This window comes from Antechinus flavipes, chromosome 2 (genome assembly GCF_016432865.1).
Source record: "Antechinus flavipes isolate AdamAnt ecotype Samford, QLD, Australia chromosome 2, AdamAnt_v2, whole genome shotgun sequence".
NCBI lineage: Eukaryota > Metazoa > Chordata > Mammalia > Dasyuromorphia > Dasyuridae > Antechinus > Antechinus flavipes.
The window spans coordinates 25018399-25038666 of NC_067399.1; positions in this window are offsets into that span (position 1 = coordinate 25018399).

The following is a 20268-nucleotide window of genomic DNA, read 5'->3' on the forward strand; positions in this document are numbered from 1 at the left end:
GCAGGGAAATATCATCAACAATGTTCCATCAGAAATAGAATTTTCTAGTTAGAAGTTTCCAGGAATAGAAGGTTTCAGATTTGGTGGATCCCAGCAAAGGGTCAAGAAGAAATATATCAGATCAGAGCACATTGTATGAATAGGCTGCTTTCACTCCCAGCCCAACAAGGATTTTTTTTAAATTTAGTTTTAAAACATTTATATTTAAAGCTTTGAGTTTCAAATTCTTTTCCTTCTTCCCCTCTCTCCTCCTTTGATGGTAAGAAATCAGATATAGCTTGCACATGTATAATTATATAAGACATTTTCATATTCCATTTTGTATAAGAAGACTCCAATAAAAAGAAAAAAACAAAGAAAAAGTGAAAAATAGAATGCTTCAGTCTGTAATCAATCAATCAACATCAGTTTTTTTTTTCTCTATAGGTGGATAGTATGGTTCTTCATTAGTACTTTGGAATTGTCTGGGATCATTGAATAGCTAAATCATTTGCTGAATGACTTTTGCTTTGTTGAACAATATTGTTCTTATTGGGTATAACATCTCTTGGTTCTGCTCACTTCACTATGCATCAGTTCATGCTAGTCCTTGCAAATTTTTTGTGAAATCTTCCTGCATGTTATTTCTTACTATCATGTGCCATGGCTGGTTTAGTTGTTTTGCAATTGATGGGCATGCCTTTGATTTCCAATTCTCAACCACCACAAAAAGAGCTGCTATAAATATTTTGATACAAATGTATACTCTCTCCGTTTTGGGATGTCTTTGGGGTATAGATATACCAACAGTATTGCTGGATCAAAGGGTAATAGTTCTAAATTGCCCTCCAGAATGGTAGGATCAGTTCCTAACTCCATCAACAATGCATTAATGCCCCAATTTTCCCACATCCCCCTCTACAGCCACCATTTTCCTTTTTTATCATGTTAATCAATGATAGTGTGAATTGGGGTCTCGGAGTTGATTTAATTTCCATTTCTCTGATCAACAGTGATTTAGAGCACTTTTTCATATGATTACAGACAGCTTTGATTTCTTTGCTGGAAAACTGCCTATTTATATCCTTTGACCATTTATCAATTGGAGAATGACTTGTATTTTTATAAATTTGACTCAGTTTTCCATATATTTGAAAAGGGAGCTCTTTATTAGAGATACTTGTAAAAAATTCCCTCCATTTTTCTGCTTTCCTTATAATTTTGTATGCATTGGTTTTCTGACAGGGATTTTTAAAATCCTCCATATTCTGGAACTTAATGCATACTTGCATCAATTATCACTGTGTTCTTTATCCATAGCAGAATCTGAAAGACATTCAAACTATAGGGACCATTTGGTCCTTCTGTTTGATATCCTCCACTGTGGTGGCAAATTCCTCCCAGAGTGTGTTTTTATTTTATTTCATTCCTTTAATATTTTCCCCCAGTTATATTCAAAAAACTATTTTACATTTGCTTTTAAGATTTTTAAGTTCTAGGTTCTCTCCCTTATCCCCACCTGCAATGGCAGATAAATTGCAACATTTCACTTCTCTCTTTCCCTTTCTCTCAGTATATTTCTCTCACCCCTTAATTTCATCATTTAAAAAATATATATTATCCATTCATATTCAACTTACATGCATGCCCTCTGTGTATATAGACTCTTAACTGCCATAATTATGAGAATGTTTTAATAAATTACAAATATCATCCTCCTGTCCTATAAACAGATAAATCTTATTAAGTTTCTTATGATATCACTTTCCTGATATCCATGTGCTTCTCTAGAATACTGTATTTGAAAATCAAACTTTCTATTCAGCTCTTGTCTTTTCATCATGAATTCTTGAAAATTCTCAATTTCCTTGAATGACCATCCTTTCCTCTGAAGGATTATACTCAGTTTTGCTGGGTACGCATGATTTTTGGTTGTAATCCTCCCTCCTTTGCTCTCTGGAATAGCATATTCTAAGCCCTCTAATTCTTTACTGTGAAAATTGCTAAATCTTGTGTTTTTCTGACTGTAGTTCCACAATGCTTGAATTTCTTTCTGGATGCTTGCAATATTTGGTGCTTGACCTGGCAGTTCTGGAATTTGATTATAATATTCCTAGGAGTTTTCATTTTGTGATCTCTTTTAGGAAGTAATTGGTAGATTCTTTTAATTTCTATTTTACCCTCTGGTTCTAGAATATCGTGATAGTTTTCCTTGATAATTTCTTGAAAGATGTTGCCCAGGCTCTTAAGTAGACCAATGATTTTAATCTAATATCTCCTAGATCTATTTTTCTATATAAGTCGTTTTTCCAATAAACTATTTTACATTTTTTCAAAGTTTTTCCTTTTTTTGGTTTTGTTTTGTTGTTTCTTGATTTCTCATAAAATCATTAACTTCTACTTGCTTAAATCTCTTTAGGCATATTTTTCTTCATGCGCTTTTGTAGCTCCTTTCCTAATTGGCCAATTTTGCTTTTTAAGGCATTCTTCTCCTCATTAGCTTTTTGAATTTTGACAAATTCAATTCTTTGCCCAATTTTTTCTATATCCTTCTTAGTTGACTATCAAAGTCCCATTTGAGCTCTTCCATGGCCTGACCCCAAATCTTATTTTTCTTTGAGGATTTGAATGTATGAGCTTTGACTTTGTTATCATCTTCTGAGTATATATTTTGATTTTCCTGGTCACCATAATAACTTTTGATGGTTAGAAACCTTTTTGTTGTTTGCTCATTTTCCTAGCCTATTATGTTGCTTTTAACACTTTATTTACAGGGTGAAAAGTGCATTGTCCCAAGCTTTAGGGGTTTTTGCATATGTTTTCAGAGATCCTTCTAGGATAATGATCACAGTCCTCTTTTCTGTCCTGGAGCTGTTAGGAGTGTTCCCACCCCATTGTAGCAGTAAAATTAGTGTGCTGGCTGGGGCTAATCTGACCAGGGCTGCAGTGATACTCTATATGCCCAACACTCCTCCTGGTGCCACAGACCCTCCCTGCTGACCTTCCAAATCCTCCCTGAGCTCCCCAGGCTGAGTGCTCCAGAAGCCACCACCCAGGGTTGGGGCCTAGCCACTGCTATATCCTGTTCTGGGATTGCTTGCTGGGCTCTCACTTGATTCCACAGACCTTTACTGCTGATCTTTTAAGTTGTCTTTGACTGGAAAATGTTCTACTCCATCCTTTGGGAGTGTTCTGATGCTCTCAAATTTATTTACAATCACTATTTAAAAGAATCTGGAGTGATTTGGGGAAGAGGTCAGGCAAGTTCCTGTCTTGACTCTACCATTTTGGTTCTGCCTTTCCCCAGAGTGGGAGTTTTTAATGTTATATTTTATCTGATATTTATAGGATTGAATCAGATAGAATAAACTGTCTTTGTCATTGCATCTTTCAAGGACTTGAATAATTTTACAAAATGCAAGAATTACCTTGTGGAAAGAAAACTTTAAGGTAGTATTTGACTCTGCCAATCAAATTCTTTTGTTATACTAATCACAGTACAAGACCAGTAACATCATGTATATATGCTCTGAATCTTTCAATCAATTGTGTGATTTTTATAAAGACAGATAAAAATTTCTCTGTTATTTCTTCTGAAAATGCTTTAAGAATTGCTGCATCTTTTCCTTTCCCACTTTTATCAAGGATGTCCTCAAAATGCACATAAATCTTTGCATAGCAACACTGTGGAGATGAAAAAGTTAGCTTGCTGATATTTTCTCAATTGCTTTAAAGTATTTTATGGATATCTTTTGTTTTCATATTAATAATTCTCTCCCCCATGCTAAGTTAATTTTTCCTGGCTATAAAGAAAAACACTTAAACAAAGACATCTGGTACAGAGAATTTGTCTGAAAAATATACACGCTATTTTCTTCAAGTAGTCCCCCACTTTTTTTGCAATAAGGGAGTAGAACTATGTTTCATTTTCTCTCCTCTGGGAAGTTTATTGTTTTTTTTTCCATTACTCAGACTCAACTTCCTTTCAATGTTCTTTTAATTAACATCTTTTAGATATTTAGACAATTGCTCTTTTGCTTCTAATTTTACTCGGTTTCAGTTATAACATATTTCCCATATGTTTTGAATTGCTTATATACTGATTACCTTGCAATTCTATTACATATGTATAGGTCATGGTTCATTTAACCATTTCCCAGTAGATGGGTACCATGCTTTTTTCTTCTTTTTTTCCTAATAAACAAGTACTGCTATAAATATTTGGTAAATATCAGGATTTTTTCCTGTCTTTAATTTCTTTGTGAGAGTTGTCAAATAGTGGAATTTCTAGGTCAAAGTTTATTTTCTGTTAATTCCCATGGTAGATTCCCACCATATTTTTTTCTTCTATTACATTATGATCTCTGGTTTGGGGACTTCTTCATTTTAAATTGGTTCCTTCATCTTAAAATATAATTCCAAATTTAAATCCAGAATAGTTGGACCACTTCAGAGGTCCATTAACAATGCATTGGTTGCACCTGCCTTCTCAATATCCTCCATGATTACTTGTTCCTACATTTTCCCCCAATTATGCCAATTTAAAGATGAAATATAACCTAGTTTCTTCATTTTAAAATGTAATACCAAATTTAAATCCAGAATAGTTGGACCACTTCACAGATCCATCAACAGTGCATTGGTTGCTCTTCCTTCTCCTCCTCCTTCTCAATCTCCTCCATGATTACTTGTTCCTACATTTCCCCCAATTATGCCAATTTTTAAGATGAAATATAATAATAGACTTAATTTCTATCTTCTTTGTATCAGTGATTAGGAGCATACTTTAATATTGTCATAGATTTTGTCAATGATCCTTTAGAAGACTATTCTTATCTTTTGAACATTTGTCTTTTGAGGGAAATGACTTGGTGGTATGTTTTTGTTAATTTCCTCTGTATTTGAACACATATTTTTGTTAGTGATATTTGATGCAAAACCTCCCCACTTTACCTTTACTCTCCATGACTGTGATCCTCCTTGTTTCATTTTTCCCTTACCTTGATTTCCTTAAGATAATTTCTTCCTTATGTTTATTTTCTGTTAATTCCCATAGTAGATTCATTTCTTCATGGTTCCCACCATATTTTTTTCTTCTATTACATTATGAGCTCTGGTTTTGGGACTTCTTCTATTTTGTCATTGGTGGCTCCAGAGATCATGGAAGAGTCCAATTTCAACTTTTCATTTATCTTCCTCTTACTTGTACATAGTACAGATGTACAAACATATACTGTATTGCAGCTATATTGAACCCTATGTTATTCAGTTCCAATGTTTGCCTATTTTTCTTTTCCACTGTGCCACCTAGCCGCCCCTTGCCTATTTTCTTAAAGGAGGAAATTAAATCTCAGGGAAAGTCAAGAATTAATCCAAGATCAAAATAGATGTTAGCATAGAATAACTCAGATCTTACTGTCTATTATCCTTTTCATCTGATCTTGCTGTTTCTTGATTTCTCACTTAAGTTTTTTTTTTTGCCTTTCACAAAATCCACATTTATTTGTGGTAGTGCCTGGAATATGGCACCACTATTCCAGGAGTCAATAGGATTCCTGTTCAGGTAAGTAATAGACCAGATGATTTTCTGGCATGCATTCTGTCTTGAAATTCTGTAACAGTCTAAATTTACAGATTAGTCTAGATTTAAGCAGATCTTAATGCAAGCCCTGTTTGTAGTGGCTAGAAACTGGAAAATGAATGGATGCCCATCAATTGGAGAATGGCTGGGTAAATTGTGGTATATGAATGTTATGGAATATTATTGTTCTGTAAGAAATGACCAGCAGGATGAATACAGAGAGGACTGGCGAGATTTACATAAACTGATGCTAAGTGAAATGAGCAGAACCAGGAGATCATTATACACTTCGACAACGATATTGTATGAGGACGTATTCTGATGGAAGTGGATTTCTTTGACAAAGAGACCTGAGTTTCAATTGATAAATGACGGACAAAAGCAGCTACACCCAAAGAAAGAACACTGGGAAACGAATGTAAACTATCTGCATTTTTGTTTTTCTTCCCGGATTATTTATACCTTCTGAATCCAATTCTCCCTACGCAACAAGAGAACTGTTCGGTTCTGCAAACATATATTGTATCTAGGATATACTGCAACATATCCAACATATAAAGGACTGCTTGCCATCTAGGGGAGGGGGTGGAGGGAGGGAGGGGAAAAAAAATCGGAACAGAAACGAGTGTCAATATAATGTAATTATTAAATAAAAAATTAAAAAAAAAGAAAAAAAAAGATCTTAATGCAAACTAAAGTGAGATCTACTTAATAAAATGCTCAAAGATTTACTTAAATTCCCTTATTGATATCCTCCACCACTGCTTCATAGCCCTCGGGTAGGGACAGAGTAAAGCAGGAACAGAGTAAAACTTTTTGTTGTTAAACTCAGTAAAAACAAAAAAAAATAGGAAGATTGAAATCAGTCCAATCTCATCTAATCCTATTCAAAAAGTATTTATTAAGTGTCTGTTATAAAGAAGACAAAGTATTAGGTTCTTGAAATACACAAACAAAATGAAAATCAATTTATGTCCTAAAGGTCAGATATCTAAAAGGGTACAACACTTTCATAGATGCCATAAGTACATGCATGATAATGTATATTCAGTGCCAATCAACAATACAGAATAGGTGATTAATAAATGCTGGTTGATTAATTCATTATTAGTTTGAAGAAAGAAAATACTGACTGGGACAATTAATTATAGGTTTTCCATTGGAATGGCCCAATGGGTTAATCCATGATGTAAACTCAGTGATCTAAGTGGTAGAAGTGAGGAGGGAATAGATTCCATTGTTTGGGAATTGTATTTATAAAGTATATGGAATGCCCACCAAAGAGGGGGAATAGAATGTAGTCCAGTTTACCCAGAATATAAAATAGATAATAATATTGGAAATAGTATAGAAATTGAATGTGAAGGGTTTTAAATGCTAAGTTTAGTGATTTGCATTTTATCCTAAAGGAAAACAGGGAGCCACTGAAATTCATCGAGCTGTGGATAAGCATACTTTGACTTGTTTAGGATTTCATTTTAGAATTATTTTTACCTTTAGGGTTATCATACCATTAGTTATGAATCAGATGGAGTAGAAAGGGAAAGAGTGAAAACATAGTTACTAATCAGGAGGCTGTTATGATATTCCAGGAAAGGGTGGATGAAGTCCTGGATAGCTGTCATAGAAATAGAGAGAATAGTGGTAGGTTGGAGGGAAATAAGAGTCAGAATCGATAAGAATTGTGAAGTAGCTGGGGAACAAAACTATCTTGAAGAAAGATAGAGTCATTATACTTGGTGACTCAAGAGTTAACCATAACCAGCCCATGCTGGATATAATTGAGAGAAAACCTAAGTCCCAAATTAAGGGACAAGCAAAGAGAAAATTCACAGTAATGGTTCCAACTGAGGGAAGTTATAATGAGATCTGTTAAGATGACAGCATTATGAAGGTGAGACATTAGCAGCTCCTGAGATGCTAGCCAAAGGCCTCTTTTTATGGTTGCTATGGCTATTGCTCCTTATTTTGATGTACCTCCTCTTAGATTTAACAATAAACAAGTACTTATTTTTACTTACTGTGTGCCAGGCACTGTGTTGGATGTTAGGGACAAAAAGACAAAATGAGGTATCCATATTCTCTCTGCCTTCAAGGACCTTATTTCCTATTGAGGCCTAATATCTCTTTCTTTTCTTAGGATTCTCAGAATTTCAAAATTAAATCATTAGAAAATCCAATCCAAAGGAAGTGTAGCTAATATTGGTTGCCTCCATATCCCACACTATAATTTAATTCATCCCCCTGCAGGTCTCTTTCCAACTCATGCTTTTACAAGATTTGAAGTCAGAAGAGATCTCGAGGGCCATCAATTCCAACCGTCTTATTTTAGAGGTGAAATAATTGAGAGAACTCAAGTGACTTGACCAAGGTCACACCGGTACCAAAGAGCAAAATGACAGTTTGAACTCAGTTCCCCTAATCACAAAACCACTAGTTTTCCCTCAGCAACCAGATGGTCTATTATTTGTCCAGCTAAAGAACAGATCTAAAGCTTTCCCCAAAGCCATCTCCAAATTAAATGGTTGACAGATTCTTTTCTTTGGACAGGAGCAATTTCCTGTGTTCTAATAGCTTACAGGGAGTGGGAAATGAGATCTGGGTATTTTGGAAACTTACCATTTCACCTGGCGATGAATAAAAGATGAATGGAATTTTAGTCCTGTTGTTTACACATGATGTGTTTTCTTCTTTCAAATGGGCTTGAGTTAACCTTGGCCTTGGAGTAGGTCCAGGGGCTCCCCCAAAGGGCTAAAGCCAGGTTAGATAGCCAGGCAAAAACTGCAAAATGAATATTTCAAAGTGAGGTTAGAATAATTGGCCACATTCCCAGGTGCTGAAACTGGCAAACTGGGACCAGGGGAGTGGACTGGGCACGAGCTTAATCGGGAGAGTTGAGTCAAGAATCAAAAAAACACTTTATAGAACCAAGAAGGCCCTAAGATGTGAGGTATGAGGGAAATATAGTAGCCTAAATAGCAAGATAGGGACATGTGCAGAGCCAATGTCAGAAAACTTAAAAAGTTAGGCTGGGAAGGTGTCAGCCATATGCTAAGTGAAACAATGAGGATTTTACAGAATGTCAAAGTAGGATCGTTTATCAGTAGTCATTCAGTTTAGCCTATATCTGAAATGGGAATCCCTCTCTAATATCCCTGACAGATGGTCCCACAGCCTGAATATTTACAGTGATGAGAAGCTCACTGTCTTATATTTTGCTGTGGGAGAACTCTGTTAAAATGATTTTCCATAAATTAAGTAGAAATTTGCTTCTCTGTCCCATCAGAGGCTAGATATCAAGGGCTTCCTTTTCTCAAGATAAGATCTAGAGCTAAAAGTTGTTCATTTGGTCCCATACACCATACTATCCTATTTTCTTGGCAAAGATACTGCTGGGGTTTGCCATTTCCTTCACCAGCTCCTTTTGCGGATGAGGAAACAAAGACAAACAGGGTAAAGTGACTTGCCAAGTCACATAGTGAGTGGCCAAATTTGAACTCAGGCTTTCCTGACTCGAGGCCCAGAGCTTTATTCATTGAGCCACCTAGTTGATTACCAATTACTTAGCTCAAGTGCTTATAATTTACTATAAGAAGTATGATTATATCTACACAGCAATGATAATTAAACTAATGAAAGCTGATGAGCTGACCATGTGACATAGAATATATCAAAAAGAGAAACACTGAGCATTGAGGCATGTCTTTGATTAGTGGAGAAAACATGAATTACAAACTGTCAAAGGACATTGAGGAGCAATCAGATTATAATGAGAAAACCTGCAGGAGAGATCTAGAAAGGAAATAATAAGGTTAAAAAGGATAAGAATGTGAAGGAAAGAGAAAAGGAAGGAAGGAAGGAAAGAAGGAAGGAAGGAAGGAAGGAAGGAAGGAAGGAAGGAAGGAAGGAAGGAAGGAAGGAACGAAAGAAGGAAGGAAGGAAGGAAGGAAGGAAGGAAGGAAGGAAGGAAGGAAGGAAAGAAGGAAGGAAAGAAGGAAGGAAGGAAGGAAGGAAGGAAGGAAGGAAGGAAGGGAGAAAGGAAGGAAGGAAGGAAGGAAGGAAGGAAGGTAGTAGGGAAGTATAGAGGGAAGGAAGAATAAGGAGTTTGAAACTAACACCCACAAAAATCTGAACTAGGTAATTCATTAGGAAAAAATGAGCCTTAAAGAAAGAGATTGCTTATTGAAAGTTAAAAGAGAAAGTAACAATAAGGATCAAACAGTATTCTGACTTTCCTTCCATGGCTAAATGAATTGATAAGTGTGAAAAAAAGTGCAGTGCTGTAAAGGGTGATGAGAGAAGTGGATTCATCAAGAGGAAACCAGAGAGGACTATTCTGGAATCAGTTTTAACTGACTTGAAATTATTAAATTTTCAGTGTGAATTTATGTACACTGGAAATCAGAAACTGTAAAAAATTAGAACTTGATTTATTGTTTTGTTTTGTCTAAGCTTAATAAAGGGTAAATCAATTCATACTAAACTTAAAAGTATATAGGTAATCATCCCTCTACTCCCAAATTGGTTGTTAAATATTTATCAGAATACCCCTAGAATCCAGGTCTCCATGAGTCCCAGAAGATGAAAGGAATGAGACAATAAGAAATTTAAGATGAAAGTAAGTTTGCCAGTAAGGCATATTTGAAGGGGTGGGAAGATATTTTATATATTTTTTCACATAGATTATAAACTTCTTGAGGGAAATTTCCTCCCTGCTCATACTCTTCCTCCTTTTTCTCCTTTTCTTTTTCTTCATCTTCTCTTTCTTTCTTTCTTTCTTTCTTTCTTTCTTTCTTTCTTTCTTTCTTTCTTTCTTTCTTTCTTTCTTTCTTTCTTTCTTCCTTCCTTCCTTCCTTCCTTCCTTCCTTCCTTCCTTCCTTTCTTTCTTTCTTTCTTTCTTTCTTTCTTTCTTTCTTTCTTTCTTTCTTTCTTTCTTTCTTTCTTTCTCCATCTGCTTCTTCTCTTCCTCCTTCTCCTTCTCCTCTTCTTTTTCTTTTTCTTTCTCTTTTCCACTTTCCACAAGACTAGTTAGGAAACTGTTAAATGCTTGACTAAAATAGAAATAAATGATATCTAGAATCTACCTGATCTACCAATCAAGTAACCCTCACAACAAAAGTAAGAGGCTGAGGGAAGATTTGAACCAACATTCAGGTTCTTTTCATTGCATCTACTCTGGCTTTTCTGTCTCCATGAGAGTGAGCTTCTCTGCTCAGAGCCGCTGAAGCAGATGCCATGTATTGCTTCTACTGAAAATGAGATCTTTTTGGGTTTGTGGATTTTTTTCTAGACAAAAGAAGGTTGCCCTTCAGAAGCTAACCTTCTTTTCCCAGTATTTGCCAAGCTTAGATCCTCTGCCTTCTGGGAGAAAAAAGTTTTCTGTCTTCTAAAGCCAGGGTAATGGCAAGCACACAGATGGGTTTAAGAAAAATCCCTGTATAAATAAAGTTCTCTTTCCCAGCTTCACTAGAGGATTCATTAAAGAGGCTCTATTTATGCAAACCTTAGCCTAGATATTGGCCCCTTAGTGAGATCTGAGCATGCATTTTGTAACTACTTTGTTCTTCCTCTAACTACCAATAAAGATGGTGGGTAAACATGGGTCCTATTTCTTCTTGATGTTCCCATTTCCCCAAAACCGGATCACACATCTATCCTTAGAGGAAGTTAGTTTGTCAGAATCAGCCACCTAAATTGGGACTTGAACTAGTATTTTGTTTATTGAAGCTTTTTATTTTCAAAACATATGCAAGGATAATTTTTCACCCAATTCCCCTCCTTTCCACCACCCTCTCCCCTAGATGGCAAGTAATCCAATATATCTTAAACTTGGTAAAATATATGTAAATCCATTATAGGCATATTTTTATAGTTTTCTTGTTGCACAAGAAAAATCAGATCAAAAAGGAAAAAAAGATGAGAAAGAAAATCAAATGCAAGCAAGCAAGAACAAAAGAAGAGGAAATGCTATGTTGTGGTCCACATTCAGTTCCCACAATCCCCAATCTGGCTCTCTTCAACATAAGATCATTGGAACCAGCCTGAATCATCTCATTGTTCAGAAGAGCCACATCCATCAGAATTGATCATCATATAATCTTCTTGTTGCCATGTACAATGATCTCCTGGTTCTGCTCATTTTACTCAGCATCAGTTCACATAAGTCTCTCTAGGCTTTTCTGAAATCATCCTGTTGGTCATTTCTTATAGAACAATAATATTTTATCACCTTCATACACCATAACTTATTCAGCCATTCTCCACCTGATGGGCAGCCACTCAATTTCCAGTTTCTAGCCACTACAACAAGGGCTGCCACAAACATTTTTGTACATATGGGTCCCCTTTTCCTCTTTTAGAGACCCAGTAGAAACGTTGCTGGATCAAAGTTTGATAATCTTTTGAGCATAATTCCAAATTGTTCTCCAGAATGATTGGATCACTTGAACTCACATTTTGGAAGAGGTTTCCATTTAAATACAATGAACCAGATGCCTTTTGACTCAACTTCCAAATAAACCAACCTGTCTCAAAGATACTCAGAACTAGAAGGAAATGGGCAGGCTTTGGAATTATTGTCATAAATCACCTGGTCAACCAATTGAGGAGAAAAAATGTGGCCAATTAATAGTGATCCTGAGCCCACAAACAACTGGGTTTAAGTTTTATCTCTGATCCATAGTGACTATGTGACCCTGGATGAGCCATTAGCCTTTGTGACCCAACCAACTCTTTGAAGACTAATTTAGAGGACAGGTATTAATTAGTATTAGTAAAGGGAATTTTCTCACTGGAGATTGATTAGGCTAATGAAATTACAGGTCTTATACCAGTGATAATGAACATAAGAGTCCTGTGTTCTTAAGACATCATGAAGCCCAATACACATTTTAGAAATGAGGAAGTAATTGGCCAAGAGTCACACAGCAAGGAAGCATATGAAGCAAGATTCACACCCAAGTTTCTTGAAGCAAAGGGCAGTTTGCTATCTCTAAATCATGCTCTCTCTGATAATAATGATGTTGAATATAATAAGATTTGTTATCACAAGTAACACAGAGAACTTTCAATTTTGCATACATTTTATCTTTCAAATCTCACAATCCTACAAGATTAAGTGCTACAGGGATGCTTCCAATAGATCTGAGATTTCATCAGTTTAAATATTTCCTTCCATCATGAACATCATAACTCATTTCTGTCTGTCCATTTTGATCACATGTGCTGCATAATGAGAGAGCCATCCCCTATTGTTCTTGATGGAAGAATTGGAAAGCTTTGTACCTTCATTTAAAGATCATATAGACCTTAGGAGAGCAATAGGGCTTCCATCTGTTTTCCCTCACCTTCACCATATCTTTTTCTAATTTCCTTTCCACTGGTTCTCTTTATCTTCTCCTTATCTTCTATATGTTACATTACCCTTACATCTTCCTCCTTATCTCTCTTGTCATCTAAAGGCTACAAATCTCAGATTCTTCAGAGACTCTTCAACTTCATCCCATTTTGCAAATCAGGAAATTGAGGCTCAGAGAAATTCAATGAGCTATTCATGTCTAATGAGTTCCTAAATGTGTGAGGTGAAATCCAGGTTCGTGTCTCCCATCTCCCCCTTTCTAGCTGCGTCACTTTGGGCAAGCACATTGCCTTCTGAAACTCAAGGTCTTCATCTAGTAAGTAGGAATAATAATGCTGGCACCAAAGACTTTCCACACACCAGCCCATAGCTCTTGGGAGGAGAGTCATATGATATAAGCAATTATTAACATAATTTTCTACTTTTACAAATGATAAACAGACCTAGGTAGGAGGAAATGGCTCATCCAAGGTCATAAATTAAATGACAGACCTAGACCTACAATCCAGGTCTCCTATTCCCAAATAAAAGGTTCCTCTATTAAATATTTAATGTCTATTCATGCTGTGTCCAAGTAGAATGCATTAATGGGCTAAGGAACAGAACACAAGGAATAGAACATCAAGTTCCCGATTTCAAGGAACTTCTGATTCAGTGGGTTAAGGGCAGAGGATTAGGGGTAATGCCTATTCGTGGACCATGAAGGTGACTTCTTATATTGTAGGTTGTATCATGGATGCTTCAAGTAGCAATTTCTTCTTGGAATCATGTTTTAAAATGCATAAAATTAAGTAGGATTCAAAGGAAATGGAAATAGTCATCAAATATATATATTTTAAAAATCACAAACCCTAGGTTAAGAACTAGTGCCTTATGTACTATATAGAACAAACTCAAGGTCTCTGAAAAATCATTCTTTACTCTCAGAATACCACCTACCTTTTCCCCTACTGATGACTGTAATTGATGATTAAATATCTATTCTTTTGTCTTCAAATTTTATTTTCTTACTCATATGTGTGTGTATATACATAAATAAGTACATATTTATGTATGTGTATATACATACTGACATATATATGTATATATGTGTAAATATAAAATTCACATACATATACACATGTGGAAGGGATAAAACTTTAAGTTAGGATCATTCATTTGTACCTTCTCAGAAGAAAAGAAAAAGACAAAGTCTGATCTAGTAACTGTCAGGGAAGAATACTGTAATGTTAAAACAGGAAGCTTGAAAGACTAATAATGGCTCATTTGCACAGTGCTTGAAAGCATTTTCCTCAAGACAACTTCAGCATTAGTTACAAGATTATTCCTATTTTACACATGAAGGAAAAAAGGCCAAGAGGCAGAAAGTGACCGACTGATAAACACAAAATTGGCAAATATTCATTTCCAAATTCAAGCCGTGTTTTTCTAACACCAAGTCCAGTCATATCCATTACAGCACATTGCCATCCACAAATTGTCCTGAGTGGTTCAGTAGGGAGAAGTCTGTAGAATAATAGTTATCATTTCTTTTTGGAGGCCCTGGACCTGAGATTTCCTGGGTGTAGAGCACTCCATCCATCCATCAATTCAGAATTATAATTTAGTCTGAGAAAATTGCCCAGGGCTTTGAATTATAGTTTGTTCTGAAAACAAATCTTGAACTAGGTCTTCCTGATTACTAAGTAGACTCTACCCACTCTATTGTATTTGTTTTATAGCACAATATGTTGTCTCACTTGGTCCTCAGCAATATACTAAGAATAAGGATTATTATCTTCTCTTTTTATATGAAGAAGCATGAATACAGAGAAAATAAATGACTTGTCCAAGGTCATTCAGAACAATGTTTCCAAAGAGTGGTAGAAGCAGAATAAGAAGAAATTTAACCATTTAAGTCATAGGTTGCACAATCATGTTCATTTCATTCATCCAGCATGATGGCTTTGAAAAATTGGCTGTCCCATTTTTTGGCTTTTGCTTCTTCCCCACATAGATAATTTCTATGAAACTTCTTTTCCACTGAGATTATCATTTCTACATTTTTCTTATTGAAATGTACTCTGGAACTCATGCTCTGATAGGTAACGTTTTATCTTACTTCCTGATCATCTCCATAGTATGCCTCTAGCTGTTTCCCTTTGAGTTCACCTTTATGTATGGCTTTCCCTTGCATCATCATCATCATCATCACCACCACCATCACCACACCACCATCCATCATCATCATCTAACTAACATTTTTATAGTATCTACCATGTTCCAAGTACCATGAAAAATTCTCTACAAATATTAGAAAATAAAGTTCTTGAGGGCAGAACCCATCTAGGTTAGTTTTCTTTATATGACTATTAAGTCTTAATAAATGCTCTCTCTTACTCTCTCAATTAGGGCAGCTAAGTAGTGCAATGGGTAGAGTGCTGGGGATGGAGTCAGAAAAACCTGAGTTCAAATCAAGCTCAGATATTCACAGGCTGTGTGACCCTGAGCAAGTTCCTTAACCCTGTTTGCCTCCTCTGAAAAATGAGTTAGAGAGGGAAATGACAAACAATCTAGTATCTTTGCCAAGAAAACTCCAAAATGGGTCACAGAGAGTTGGACAGGACGTGAACAACCCCACAACAACAACCTTGAATGCTGTCAGTATGCCAAAGATTTTATAGTAGTGGATATGACACTGGAAAAGGAGTAATAGTGGATAGAGCACTGGGTCTGGAGTCAGGAAGATCTGAGTTCAAACTCAGCCTAAGGTACTTACTAGCAGAATGACATGGAACAAGTCACTTAACCTTTGTTTGCCTAAATTCACTGGAGAAGGAAATGTCAAACCATTCCAGGATCTTTGCCAAGAATAGCCCATGGACAGTATTTGTGCTATGGTCCACTGGGTCACAAAGAATTGGAAATGATTGAACGTCTAAAGAATAAATGTAAATGTTTCATTTATTGATTCACTGTTCATTCATTGATTCATTTTTTTTTGCCCATTCATTCATTCATTCATTGATTTATTCACATATTCATTTCTTCATTCATTTTTTACCCATTTATTCTTTTTTTTTAAACTTTTAACAATTTATTTGACTTTATTTTAAATTTATGGAATAAAACAAGCATTTCCATAACCTAGCATTAAAAAAAGGTGATTGCACAAGAAACTACAAATCTATTATGTACAACTTGCTATTCCTTTTAAAAAATATAATAAAGTTATGATGTATTTTTTTCTTTTTCCTCTCCTCTAACCCTACAGATGGTTATGATTGGACACAAATGTATGTATACATACATATATGTACATATGTATATATACATATGTAAGTAAAAGCATTTTATATATATTTCTATTTATCAGTTCTTTTTCTTTTTCTGGATATAGGTAATATCTTCCTTCATATGTCCTTTGTAGCTGATTGAGTATTCATAATAGTAAAAATAATGCATTTGCTCAAAGTTATTCTTAAAATAATATTACTATTACTATACACAATGTTCTCTTGGTTTTGTTCCTTTCACTCTTCATTATTTTATGCAAACCGATCCATGTTTTTCTAAGATCACTGAGCTCATCATTTCTTAGAGCACAGAAGTATTCCATCATAATCATATACAAGAACTTGTTCATCCATTCCTTGAAATTGCATTTCTATAATTTCCAGTTCTTTGTCACAACAGAGAAATGCTATAAATATTTTAGCATATGTAGGGTCTTTTCCTTTTGCCCTAATTATTTTTGGAAATAGACCTAGAAGTGGTATTCATTCACTTATTTTTAAACTCCTTCTTTCCTCCCTTCTTCTCTCTGTCCTTCCCTCCTTCCTTCCTTTCTCTCTTGTTTTCCTCCCTCCCTTCTTCCCTTCCTCCCTCCCTCCCTTCCTTCTTTCTCTCCTTTCACAGACATTACCTTTTCTATGAAATAGGGCTTTTGTAGAAGCCTGAAAGGAAGCCTTTGTCAAGACACTCAGAGAAATGGTACTGTTAAAAGAAAATGTCAGACCTTTTCTTGCTTGGCTGGCTTAGCCATTCTGGGGACTGCTTTCATAGGACAATATACAGACTGGGAGCTGGTTAGAACCCATAATACTCTTGGTAGAACCAGGGAAAAACAGATAACCTTATGTGGATCTATCGGACATATCTACAGGAGGTTGCTGGGCCAGCTTCTATTTCCAGAAGTCAGCTATTTATCACCATCACCCTTCTGTCCCATGACATTTATTTGGCTTCTTCCTACCTCATAAAACCTAAAAATCAGTTTCCAATCACCAAATCGGTGGGCCCTGGAGTAAATCCAGCTTGACTACTTGAGGACTTAGGGTAAGGAATGACAAAAGGAAAGAATAAAATAAAAGATATCTTGTTACCTACACCCAGTTTTAGTTTTGATCAGTATTTTTCCCACCTGGATTGTATCTTCTTTATCTCCTAATAGGATTTGAATCTTTGAGATTATTTAATTTTATACTCTCATTTTGCTAATGAGTAAACTGAGTCCCAAAAAGGAGAAATGACTTGTCTAAAATCACAAGAAAGTAAATAGCAAAGAAGTAACTTTGATTTGGACTTTCTTATTTCCAGTCCCTGATAAGCTAGCATCAGATGCTCATCAATTTTGAGCTGGAAATGACCATAGAGGCCATTAAGAACAATCTCTTCATATAACAGATGTAGACCTCCAGGCTTTGACAGATTAAGTGATTACCCAGGGACACACAGCTAAAAAGTGTTTTAGGTGGGATTTGAATATTTTATTTCCAATATCCTGACTGGTAACACAGTGCTCTATCTCTACATCTCCTTCAATTCTGAAATTTTGTAATACAACCCCCAAATATCCCAGAGCATCCAGGTCAAATCCCTTTCCCAAAATGTAAACTCCTTGAAGGTAGAAACTTTCTTGCTTTTGTCTTTGTATCCCCAGGACTTAGTTCTTCACCCAAACAATGCTTGTTGATTAAGCAATTGATTTTAATATCATCTGGGGAGATCCCCAAAGTTCCTGCTTAGAACTTTTAAAATTCTGCTCTCACAGTGAGGGAGAGCTTGGCCATAAGAAGGAGAGATCAATTTAGATTATCTCTACCTACTTGGTTTCTAATCCTCCCTTCTTCCTCAGTTCGTTCTGTTCTTCTCACCTGCTACTCAAATTGGTCTTCCGATCCATCTTTTGACAATGGAGACTTAAGACAATCCCAATTTCTTTGCTTATGGCTGGATCCACACCCAATTTTCATGAAATACTTACTTTCCTGAAGTCATTGGATATCAGACTAATGCATTATTTTCCATGAGATTCTCTGACTCCTAACTTCTGAGTCAGGAAAGAGGGAGTATCTAGTCTTCCACATTGGGCTCTCTACCACTATCTCCAACTGTTTCTATGATTCTCGATTCTCTGGTCTCATTCATCCGATCAACCATTTAGCATTTATGAAGTATTTGTAGTGAAGGAGACACTGTCTTGGTATAGGTGAGACAAAGACCAATGTGACAGTAGCCACAAATCTCTAGCCAGAGAATAATACAATGCAGGCACATCTAAGTGTATTAAAGATTGTTCCTTTGTAGGGAAAAGGAACAAAAACTGGGGGATCAAGGAAAGTCTTGTGTAGAGAGTGGGGATTGAGCTAAACCTTAACGAAAACTAGGGATTCTTAAAAATTCAAGCTGAGGAAGAAGAACATTTCAGGCAAGAGCAACAGAATTGCTGGTAGCCTAGCACCCTTTGGGATTCTTCAAGATCTTAAGTATTCATGATCACATCATGGTGTTTGCTCCATTCACTAACACAGCTTTTGATCTTTTTTCTCTGAAAGTAACTGCCGTCCAAAGAAATCATGTCCTGTAACTCACACACTCATGATTCTTTTTCAAGTTAGCTTAGCTAATCCTCAGACAAAAAAGCCCACAATCCTTTGCTGAGTTTATACCCAAAGCCTTCCCGATCTAGTGGGACTTCCCAAAGCCTTTCTTTAATACAAAGAAATTTGTTTAGTCTTTCAAGTCGAGTCTAAGTCTTAGTGATTTTTTTTTTTTTTGGCAAAGATACTTGGAATAGTTGGCCCATTTTGTTCTCCAGATCATTTTACAGAGGAGGGAACAGAGGCAAAGTTAGGTGATTTGACCAGAGTGCCAGAGTTCATAAATGAGTCTGAGGCCAGATTTGAACTCAGGAAGCTCAATCTTCCCAATTCCAAGGACGGTGCTCTATCCACTGAGCCACATTGCTGCCTGGGAACAAAACTGGCTGGCATTTATATAGTACTTTACAATGTACAAAATGCTTTATAAATATGATCTCGTTTGACCAATTCAATAACTCTGGCAAGGAGGTACTATGGTTATTTAACTTTATAGATGAGGATTAAGATGAAGTGATTAAGTGATGTTCAGGGTCACACTCTACACCATATAAACACTCTGAGGCTGCACTCAGGGCTTCCAAGTTCAGGACACACTGTCTCTCTGAGAATGTAAAGCCATTTCCGTGCCCTAATGAAATGAAGTTCCTGAGCGGAAGTAGGAAAACAGTAGCCAGACTTCCAAGGCCAGACCCCTCTTTCCCCCTCCGCTGCCCTTGACCGTACTATTGTCTGGCTCTCGGGCCATTTGTCGCGTCCTTCGTCACTGACTTCTCACCTCTCCCGCCTCCCGCTCTTGGGACTTGGTGATTCATCGGCTTTTTCTGGCTCCCTGTTCTTTTCCTTGTCCCAGATTGCCACTGTGGCCTGGAGCTGACAGCAAGGGTCCGTCCTCCTCCTTCCCTCTCTGTCTCCCCATGATGTCTTTCTCTAGGCTCCGTGTGCCTGCTGTTGACTGGCTGGCAGTGAGCGTGGTTCTACCAGCTCGCTTGTCACACTCCTCGGAAGCTCCTGGCAGGTGATCTTTAAAGGGAAAAAGTAACAACAACAAATCAGATCCTTGTGACTTTCAAAACTGCTAATTAAACAAAACATGTTCGCGCCTGCATTTTAACAAACACGATACATCATTACTTAGCATCCCGACGATGGCGGCTGGAAGCACCAGCGGCCCCCATCCACCGGCCCATCTGCCTCGCCCGTACAGCCCACATGCGATGGCACCTCTCCTGCCAACAGAGGCAGTTGAGGCAAACTGGGAGAGGGGAGTGTGCTCAGGGCCTAGGAGAGAAAATCTCCTCCAATCCCTGGCTCTTCGCAACTTGCTGTGGAAAGGGCCCATAAAACAGCTGGTGCCTGCTCTCTGCCAGCCTTCTGGGGAGCCATCCAGCTCCAACCGCACTGCCCTCTGTAGCTCGGAGAAGGGCTAATTGGAATTCAAAATAAACACTGGGTTTCTCTCTCCCCCATATTTATCAGCCTACCGTGCA